The 9,635-nt window shown below is 34.1% G+C and overlaps 1 long non-coding RNA gene across 1 annotated transcript; it reads right to left on the bottom strand.

The window, feature by feature from the left end:
- Nucleotides 1-1,160: 1,160 nt before the first annotated feature.
- On the bottom strand, nt 1,161-7,990 carry LOC127725883 (uncharacterized). The gene is made up of 3 exons (XR_007993254.1): nt 7,872-7,990; nt 5,851-5,913; nt 1,161-1,390 (listed from the first exon to the last, which is right to left on the bottom strand). It is a non-coding gene; the product is annotated as an uncharacterized LOC127725883 (long non-coding RNA).
- Between the last annotated feature and the right edge of the window lie 1,645 nt (nt 7,991-9,635).

Raw genomic sequence — 9,635 nt, 5'->3', positions numbered from 1 at the left:
CAAATGTGCTCATGATCAAAGCTTTAAAAACCCTCTAAAACAAAAACAAAATTTTGCTTGTAGATTCTGTGGATATACGACCTGCAAACCTTAAGTATGTAAAATAATAAAAAAAAAAAAACCAAGAGTTTCAGTTTTATGATAGAAAAACATAGGATAAAGAAACTAAGAGAACATTCAAAACTAATGAATTAAAAATAACAACGCCATGGCAAAAACGAAAACTGACGAAGATACGAAAAAGTCTACAAAATACTACAATAAACAGATTGAACCAAACGCAAACCCAATACAAAACCTGGTGTGAACTCAAGTGCTCCGGAATGGTAAGTAGTTCCTACTGGTCATGTGACAAATCCGTCGTGTTGCTCATGCAAGTACTAATCCGATGATAAGTCACACAGGTGATTTCACAATCATGGCGGGGGGGGGGGGATGATGGGGATTGTTTTTACAACAAGTGGAACATAAATATTGCGTTTCTATTTTAAGCTTATCAAATATATCAGGTTTATATCTAAAATAAGACGCGCGTATTGTCTACTCCAGACATACCAACTGGACTCAGCTCCGAAACAAAATTATTTAGGAAGTTGAAAAGAATTGTAAACCAAACATTCAAAAAAATATGAGCCTGATCTGGCTTAGGTCATCCTTGGATTTGTTAAACCATAGTGTTTGAATACTTTTTACATGGTATGAACAATAAATGTTCATAAAATGACATTACTAATGATATTTCATGCAGCATCATGGCCAGAAATACGAACATTGTTGGTTGCTTTTTGTTTATTGTTTTGTCATAAACTATGCCGTTTTCGTTTGAATTGTTTCACATTTTGTCATGACTGGGCACTTTATAGCTGACTATGCGGTATGATTATTGCTAATTGTTGAAGGCCGTACGTTGACCTATAGTTGTTTAATTGACAATCATACATCATCTCATTATTTTATATATCAACCAGTAAAAAGAAAACAAAATGTATAATTTCACTAGGATATCTAAATAGTCATTTGTCCCAAAACCCAAAATGACTGCTACTATAAGGACATTGTTTACAGGAAATTTGTTTTCATAAAATTCCCAGTATTCATCTTGTTGTTGTTCTCATAATCAATTCATGATAACTTAATTCTTAAAATATCAAAGAATAACAACAATTTTGTGATCATTTTATCTAGAGCTAACAAATAAATCACATAAAGTTAAATCAAATGTTTTCTTCTTGGTACTATATATCTGTTCTATTGATCAACCATCTTCAAACAGATAAAGACCAAACAGACATAATTAAGCAACCAAGAATCCATGTAAACACTGATCTCCTCTGGAGAGAATCATTTTCAAGTGCCTTTTTTGATGTATGTGTTTCTTCAGTGACGTTCCCTGTCCAATAAAAATACGATATTAAAAAAAGTAGCAACTACATCATTTTTAAACATTAAGGTTTTTAGGAGGCAAATATCAGATGTGTTATATTTTACATATTTGTCTTATTGATCATTTATATAACCTATGGTTTATTCATTTTTTTGTAATTGAATTCAGATGGGAGCACGACTATGTTTATGTTTGTTTACTTTCTTTTTGAAAGGTTTTGAGACATTTTATCGATGTGCGGTTTAATTACATTGTTCTATTCCCGATTGTGACATCTTGATCGAGTATGGACTCGAATAGCAGATTATCAATACATAGCAAAAAAGGCTCACCCTATTGATACACCCGGTCTAACTACGTTTGGAGTTCATGTTATTACCCCAGTTATTGTTCGTTACCTTGAGTTTTCTCTTAATAGATTTACGAGATTCGAATATCGGTAAAATACTGTTGCCTAAAATTGCTCTACTTGGAAAAAATGTTGACATGAATATCAATTATATGGTCATTTTTATAAATTTACTAATTGCAAAAGTATGAATTATTCGAAATACTCAGGATTTTCTTTTCCCGGGCATAGATTACCTTAGCCGTATTTGGCACAACTTTTTGGAATTTTGGGTCCTCAATGCTCTTCAACTTTGTACTTGTTTTGGTTTTCTAACTTTTTCGATCTGAGCGTCCCTGATGAGTCTTATGTAGACGAAACGCGCGTCTGGTGTATGAAATTATAAGCCTGGTACCTTTGATAACTATAGAAAAGTATGATTTAAGATTTCCTTTGTTTACACTTTTCAAATATAGCTCGGATGAAACGGAAGGATATCAATTAATAATAGTGATTATAAACCTACCATTACGAATCTTTTATTTCAACTATGAATATCGAGTTTTATAGTTATCACAACCGTATTTGTTTTATTTTCATACTAGTTCCAGTTTTTTTCACTACTTCTATTTCTGGCAAACTTAAGAACTACCATGAATGAGAAAAAGCAAAGCGAATTTGTTTTCATACAAATGTCCTTGACACAAGGACTCCTTTAACTGTACAAAATTTCGATCTCTCCGTTTGCTCCTTTGAATTAAAATAATGACTCAGTTTGCCATTTATGCTCTTTTAATGAAGTCGACAATAGTTTACTGATATTCAAATACCGTAAATTGGTAAAGGAGAGACATATCAAGGTAAGAAACAGAAACAACTGAGGGAATTGAATGATTTCCAAAAGGAGTGAGACCGGTCCTCAGCTTGTCATACAACACTCTCTTAAAACAGGAGCGTAGTTTGTCTAACAAAGACGGTGGATGACACTATCAATTTGCAAGAACATTCTTTATTTGTGATATCTTCGATATGCAATATGACAGTCGGTTTCCATTCGTTTGATGTGTTTGAGCTTTTAATTTTGCCATTTGTGAAGGTACTTTCCGTTTTGATTTTCCATGGAGATCGTTTTTTTTTTTTGTGTTATTTAACTATTGAATTGAATTAGTTTCAAACGGAAATAATATAACACGAAATTTGGATACTGTGAAAAAACATTCAAAGACTTGTTAAAATACGTGCAATCTATGTCTCTTTCCTCTTTCAATTGTTTAAAAACATCTATCTTCCCTTTATTCCCTATTTTAAGTATAAGTGTATTCACTATACGTTAATTGACTAGATGCTTGAATGCAATCCGATTGCTAAAATACATCAAATATTACCAGAACAAAATTCATATCATTTTATCATTACCTGCAGTTGGCGACATCGTGTTTATTGTCACAGGGCCTTCAGTAAAGGGTGAAAAGAAAAAGGACTCATTTATGCCTTCTTGTACACCCACTGACATAAGTAAATAGATATGAATAATGCAAAATTAAAAGTAACCGCAGTTGATGCTATAACGGAAGAAACAATTATGGCAGTCAGCAACAAACGGCAGCCACTGAATTACATACTTCTGACTTGCGACAGGCATATGGAGTGTGTGGCGTGGTTAAACATTTTTGTGGCCTCTCAATATTGCCCTAAACCTGTAACCGGTGTTACAGCACAATAGAAGAGGAAATTGTTATAATATCATTTGGAAAGAGTTTCACTCATCGCATTGGTACCAAGCACAATATAATTAACAAATAGAAAAATACACGAACTACCGATCTAAGACAACTCGTAGCTACTGTAGGATTGACTAAGTTCATACTCCAATTTTACTAATCCAGTGATTGTACGAGTGAATTGGTTTGTGTGTGTGTATGTGGCGCCAAAGCCTTTTACTAAATTGTTTCGTTCTGTTGTGTTTGTACGTGTGTTTACTTAACGCTTTAACGATGGTTTATGCATGTTGTGTTGTATGAACGTGGTTTCACAACATAATAATAGTAAGTAGGATTTTGCTTATCTGGTGGTATATTTCAGCCACTCGCGGTTAACTGCGTTTACCTTTGTTATGACCGCAAGACTTCCACAATTGGATCTGTTTGTAAGATATTCGCAACTGTGCTCACCACATGTTTCACTTGATGATGTAAATATATGTATGTTTTAAGGTGCCGGAGGTTTCCATGCTGTTTTACTTGACGATATATGTGTGGGTATGTTTTAAGCTGCCCGAGGTAACCATGCTGTTTTACTTGATGATGTATGTCTGTGTGTGTTTTAAGCTGCCCGAGGTAACCATGCTGTTTTACTTGATGATGTATGTCTGTGTGAGTTATAAGCTGCCTGGGGTTACCATGCTGTTTTACGTTATAGTGTATGCATGTATGTGTGAGTTCAAGCTGCCTGAGGTTACATGTACCATCTTGTTTTAATTGATGATGATTGTCTCTGTGAGTTTATATTTGCCTGAGGTTATCATTCTGTTTTACTTGATTATGTATGCATGTACGTGTTAAAGGCTGCCTGAGGTAACCATGCTATTTTACTTGATGTTTTGTGTCTGTTTGGGTTTAAAGCTGCATGAGGTAACCATGCTTTTTAACTTATAATGTGTGTCTGTGTGTGTTTAAAGCTGCCCTAAGTTACCATCCTGGTTTATTTAATGTTGTATGTATGTGTGAGTTTTAACCTACCTGAGGTAACCATGCTGTCTTACTTGATAATGTATGCACGTCTGTGTTTTAGACTGCCTGAGGTAACCGTGCTAAATTACTTGATGATTTGTTTCTGTGTGAGTTTTAAGCTGCCTGAGGTTTCCATGCTGTTTTATTTGATGATGGATGTCTGTGTGTGTTTAAAGCTGCCTGAGTAACCAGCATGTTCTATTTGATGATGTATGTCTGTGTGTGTTTAAAGCTGCCTGAGTAATCAGCATGTTCTATTTGATGATGTATGTCTGTGTGTGTTTAAAGCTGCCTGAGTAACCAGCATGATTAATTTGATGATGTATGTCTGTGTGTGTTTAAAGCTGCCCGAGGTTACTACACTTTTACTTGATGATGTATGTATATAGGTGTTTAAGCAGCATGTTGTTACCACACTATTTATTTGATGATGTATATATAAATAAGAAAATGTGGTATGAGTGCCAATGAGACAATTCTCCTTCCAAGTCACAATGTATAAAAAGTTAACAATTATAGGTCAAAGTACGGTCTTTAACACGGAGCTTTGGCTCACACCGAACAGCAAGCTTTAAAAAGCCCAAAAAATGACTAGTGTAAAACAATTCAAACAGGAAAACCAACTGTCTAATCTATATAAAAAACGAGAATCGAGAAACACCATTAAACCACACTAACAAACGCCAACCACTGAACAACAGGCTCCTGAATTAGGACAGGTGCATAAACATGCAAGGGGTTTAAACGTTTTAACAGGCGCCAATCTATGTCTGTTCGTGTTTTAGGTAGCATGATGTTACCACACAATTTATTTGATGATGTATGTATATATGTGTTTAAAGCTGAGGTAACCATCCTAATTATTTGACGATATATGTCTGTGTTAGTTTTAATCCGCCTGAGGTTACCACACTATTTACTTGATGATGTATGTATATGTGTGTTTAAGCTGCCTGAGGTAACCATCCTGTTTCACTTAATGATGTATGTATGGGTGTGTTTTAAGCTGCCTGAGGTTTCCATGTTGTTTTACTTGATGATGTATGTATGTGTGAGTTTTAAGCTGCTTAAGGTAACCAGCCTGTTTTACTTAAAGATGTATGTCTGTGTTTGTCAAAAGCTGCCTGGGGTAAACATGCTGTTTTATTTCATGATGTAGGTCTGTGTGTCTTTTAAGCTGCCTTAGGTTACCACACTATTCATTTGATGGTGTATGTACGTGTGAGTTTTAAGCAGCCTGAGATTACAATACTGTTTTACCTCATTCTATTTGACAACTGATTGTGTTTTTCTTGGGTTTGTACATCTGGATATTGCGCTTTTTATAAAACAGTACTCGTCTTGTGTTTTCACCTGTGGTTACAATGACGCGTCACATACATGAGAAAAACTAGATTTAGGAAACTTACCTACATATATGTTATCCGATACATCTGCTTCCTCATCAGTGCTATTATTTGATCCTGAGTACTCTACATAGATAACATTACATGATATCAATATGCGTGTTAAAACACCCAACAAACATGTTTTAAGCTGCCTGAGGTTTCCATGCTGTTTTACTTGATGATGTATGTATGTGTGAGTTTTAAGCTGCTTAAGGTATTCTGTATAGAATCTTCTATTTAGTTCACACACCGATAATAGAGTGTTGGTAGGTCATCAAATCGCAATTTTATGGTTGGAAGCAAGACTTAAATATTTTATTGTAATGAATTTCTTTACAGGTTTATTCAAATGATTGCAAAGAATCCACCAATATTAGATAGAAGGATTTCTTGATTTTATATCAGCAAGTAAAAAACTTGCAGATTGCAGATAATTTGAGCATCCTTTAATATGGTATTGTTTACTATTATATGGCGTGTACTTGTGGATTTGTTAACATCTTACCCATTTTAAGATAAGGTGACGTGGTATGAGACAAAAATATATTTAAACCCAAGAAAATAGTGGCATCAAAGTGTGTAGTCGTAAGTGATTCTGGGTCTTACTTTGTTTTGTAAGTGTTGATCTTTTGAGTGGTGGAAACTACATTTTACTTATTTGATGTTTCTGAAGCTTTTTGGAATTACTTCCTTCAGATCGCTCATTCCCCGACACTAAAATGCCAAATGTGTATAAATGATTGTTTAAGAGGAGGAAAAGGTATACATACTTAAAAAAAACATGAGGACCTATATAACTAAAGGGTCATTAAGAGAAAATGAAAATCCACTTATGATCAACTTTTCTAGATGAAGTCGGAACCTTAGTGTCTTAATATTTTCCGAATTTATCACCAGGGAGTTCTATGAAAAGTTTGTTTTCAATCATTTTAGTGTCAAGCCAACAACTACTTATATTTTCGGGAAATATCAGTCCAACATCATTGGTTTCGCCAATTGCTAATAAATCTGAAGCGATATATCTTCACTAGGTCGGTCATTGTTTTATGTGATGTTTACATTCTGACGTCAAACACGCTATTCTAAGCCAGAGTTAATGTTAAAATTACGATTCGGTCCAAGAGCTTAAAATCCCTCGATCCTTTATGGGTTGATTTGGCATACATAAATAAAATACAAAAATAAGTAAGCAATAAACGAGGTTGTTAATTGTAATATATGCTTTTTTGTACTTCTTTGTTAAATATTTGTTCGTTTTTGTTGTGATTAAGATTGTGACACGGTGTTGACTGCTGTACCCCTATTTTACATTTTTACCTATTATGTCTGTTTGTTTGATTCAAGCATCGTTGTCAAGATAATGAAATTTGATTCGACTGTCATACAAGTGAGAGGTTTAGCGCTATAAAACCAGGTTCAATCCACCATTTTCTACAAGAAAATACCTGTACCAAGTCAGGAATATGACAGTTGTTGTCCATTCGTTTGATGTGTTCGTGCTTTTGATTTTGCCATTTGATTAGGGACTTTCCGTTTTGGATTTTCTTCGGAGTTCAGTATTTTTGTGATTTAACTTTTCTTTGTACATAAATGAGGCAGTCGTTTTTTACATTTTGTCATGTTGGGACCTTTCATGGCTTATAACTTATGAGATTTGCTTATTGTTGGAGGTCGTACAGTGACCTATAGTTGTTTACATCCACGTCATTTGATCTCCTGTGGGTTTGTGGATGGTTGTCTTATTGACATTGATATCACATCTCCAGAACAGAATGATTATAACATAGGAAAAGACAAAAGTTTACCATGAAAAGTACAGTAAACATGGTTATTAGAATACATCTATACGTATACATGTATGCTTTAAAAATAGACAGGAACTGATTAGAGTGTGTCTAAAAGTTTGTTGTAATAATGACTGGTCAAACGTTTACATTAAACCAACATATCATAACGTTGTTAGTTATTCAAAGTTACACTTTGTTTGTCGATAAGGAAAATGTCGGGAAATACATGACCTTAACTGGATTCAAGAAACATACCCATGGTATCCGATAATTCTGCCTCTTCCTCATCCATGTTATCCAATACTTCCTCCCTAGTGCTTTTAAACTCGTTTGATCCCAAATATCCTACACAGAAAAAAATTAAGGTACTTGATAATATACATTTTTGTTGCAAACTATAAAGGTTCTAATATTTATTCACATGATTTAATTTTATTCTATTTCATTATTTGTTTGCATAAATGCCGAATGATGTATGCATGCATGGAGGGGTAGGCATACATTTATAAATACAAAACAAATGTGTAATGCGTGGTGCGTTTCAGGTTCTAGGGCCGTTAGCCCGTTTTCTAAACATTTGAAATGAAAAAAATAGCAGTTTATTACAAAGATATGAGAGTATATCACACCAGTGTACATATATTTCAGACAAGTGGTTATGGTAGCACTCTTGCGGCCCGTAAATCCCTCATCAATTAAATCAATCAGGTTTATATTTTTCTGAAATGAATGCACACTCGGTACATTTCAATTCGCAAAACCAACCGAACATATGCAAGTTTAAAATATGTCCTTGATAACAGAAGAAACTATTATCATGACCGCCTAACTAAAATTAATCGCCCATATTTGTAAGACTCAGAACGACGTCTGGTCTCTAATCGACGTCCGTTTGTCGAATAGACGTCAAATCTGACGTCAAAATGAAAAAAACAAACAGATTCCAAATCGACGGCCAATTATATTCCAAATCTAATTGACGCCTTTCATTCTTTCTCAAATCGACGTCCAAATTTTAACCTCACTATTCGACGTCATTTTTACGTCATTGCCCCCTTCTCAACTGTATCAAATGATGTCATTTATGGCTTCAACAATTGAACAAGACACACTTCGTAATTATGAATCAGTTTTAGAGAGAACGATAACTTAAGTAAAGGAACAAAACAGCAAATAGGGACCTAAAAGGGTCATCAGATAACACATACTCGAATAACCCGAGAGAATTGTGAAGACCATTATGAGTCAATATTTCATGACCAAGGTACCAAATCAAATGTCCAAGTAATCAGCAGATTTGATTGTTCCCAATAGAAAATGCGTTAATGAGTTAGTGCATATGATAGAAGAAAACCACAAAAAAAACCACAGAAACGTTGGTGCAATCTGGTTGTTTTGTTGTCATTTATTGATGTTCGTCCTTTTATTTTGATTGAGTTGGGTATTTGGAAAGTGATGTTGTCTTCTTTTTTATTCTTTATCATATACGTCAAGTTTCAAGTCCATTATGATTTCGCTCTACATATCACTGTTTTTATATGGTACTTGATTCAAGGCAGATGGAAAGTTAAATACATATGTTTATTCTTAATAAATTCTATTATTTACTAATCGTCGGGATGGTTAACTTATCTGGTGTATGTGTATGTGTTTATATGATATGCAAATTATTCATTTATGAAATGTCAACAAATATTTCTTTATACTTGAAATTCAAAGAGACGATACAGAAGGTTATGAGAAGATATGAAAGCCAAGCGAGGTATTTTTCCAATAAATTAAGGAATCTATAGAAGTGAACACGACATTGTCAAGAAAAGATATGTTAAAATAATGGTTATTTTTATTCATCAAATACCTTCGTTTCATTGGTAAAGTCCATAGAATAATATAACCTGTTGGAAGATACCACAAACAAATAATGGTTGCAGATAAGGTCACAGTAAGTCCAGAAATATCATTATTGATAGATATTCTATCTTTTAATGAGGGGTCTACTTTTTAAGACGCTGATCCACA

This window comes from Mytilus californianus, unplaced genomic scaffold, assembly GCF_021869535.1.
Source record: "Mytilus californianus isolate M0D057914Y unplaced genomic scaffold, xbMytCali1.0.p SCAF_15, whole genome shotgun sequence".
Lineage (NCBI taxonomy): Eukaryota > Metazoa > Mollusca > Bivalvia > Mytilida > Mytilidae > Mytilus > Mytilus californianus.
Note: the sequence above shows the minus strand (reverse complement) of the source record. Positions and strands in the feature narration are given on the sequence as shown.